Consider the following 1823-nt stretch of genomic DNA (forward strand, 5'->3'; position numbering starts at 1 on the left):
GTCCTTTTATAATTCCACTCTACTCAACTTACTGATGTTGATTCAGATCTGATAGTGATCCCTCCTGGGTTTCTGAGGCGGGATCACTACGAAAGTAGATTGCCCAACCTTCCTTCCAAGGAGTGGCTGGTGGGTTTGAACCACCAGCCTTCTGGTTAGCAGTCAAATGCCTTAGGCACTATACCACCAGAGTGCTTATATATGTATGTGTGTATATATATATACATACATACATATTTATGGCAGTACAGTATAGAATAGGCACTTTGAAAACATCTTTTATTCCAGAGTTTATGGGAATAATCACGGATTTAGTATGTAGAGTGTAGGTTGCTGAGGTTTAGTCCTGAATACGTGAAGATGTCCATCTGTAGTGACATATTTCATGGTTTGCACTTATATAGCTTTTTCAAATAAGCATATTTTGAAATTGTTCAACAGCAATGTTTAAGTTATTAAGGGATAAGACTTAGTATCTGTTTCTGTGTGTAGAAAAAGTTCTAGTATTTTTTATTTTAAACATATCAAAGTCTGAATCCTTCAGATTATTAAAACAGATGGAAACCCTTCCTTTCGGCACGGGTAGCATTTTTTGAGGTGTTACACACTGTATATGTAAGCCAAGACTCAGCGTAAGTCTACTAGAGACTTTCCATCAGCTTTCAGAGAAATCCGCCCCTGGGAGCTGCACTCGTTCACCCTGCTCGGCCTGATGCAGGACTCCAAGCAGTAGACACGCGCAGGGCGGTGTCAGGAACCCTCCAGCGTGTTGGCGGTTTCGGCTGAGCATGCCAGAGAGCAGAGAGCTGTGGACCCACACTTTTGCTCCACCCTTCCAGTGTTAACCCCTAAGGTGGCTGTGTCCTCGTCATGTTTATTAGAAATTGGTGAAGCAGGAAGTGATATCCTAGGAGGTGATGAATATGAAAGGCTTCTCCACCCTTTTTAAGAAAAAAAAAAATTCACTTCAAGTACTTAAAGGTCAATTCTCACATGAAAACACCATGGAGCAGTCATGAATACCTACAATGTGCTATGGGCACTCTGACAGGTGCTGTGGATACAGAGCGAGTGAGATTCAGACGTACCCTCAAGAAAAACACAGCAGACCAACACATAAATAGTTGAAATGGAGCATGAGATACGTATAATAAATGTATATGCAGAAGCGTTTTTAGCTAGTGTCAACAAGCATGGCGCACGCAAGCAATGCCTGTTGGAAAGAACTTTGAACATTGGGTTACTGCTTCCTGTGTTTATAGTTGAGATGAAAATGTAATACAATGCAGAAAGTGCATTGTTTAAAATTATTCCTCCAGTCTACTTTAACTGGACACTACTTACAAATGTTTGTTCAATAAATCAGTTTTTTTTTTTTTTTTTTTTTTTAAGAATTAATGTGATAGTATAATTAGAAATAACAACACTGGAATTGACTTTGAAATCTTGCAAAATTCCTCTGTATTTTCGATTTACTTTTCTTAAGAGTTAAGGAGCAGCTCTGGTGGCATAGTGCCTAAGGCATTTAACTGCTAACCAGAAGGCTGGTGCTTCAAACCCACCTGCCGCTCTGTGGAAAGAAGATGGCATGACCTACTTCTTTAAAGATTTACCACCTCCAAAACCCAGTGGAGGTCGCCATGAGTCGTAATTGCCACAATGACAGTGAGTTTGGTTTTCTTAAGAGTTAATGGAAAAAAAAAGAATATTTAAAACAGAATTTCTAACCCCATAATGAGTATCAAGAACACAAAATTCCTCATTGAATTGACAAAATCATTTGAAAATCAGGTTCCAAATATCTTTATTATCCTTACCTTAAA

This window comes from Orycteropus afer, unplaced genomic scaffold (genome assembly GCF_000298275.1).
Source record: "Orycteropus afer afer isolate SDZICR_OR568_19922 unplaced genomic scaffold, OryAfe1.0 scaffold00104, whole genome shotgun sequence".
NCBI classification, from domain to species: domain Eukaryota; kingdom Metazoa; phylum Chordata; class Mammalia; order Tubulidentata; family Orycteropodidae; genus Orycteropus; species Orycteropus afer.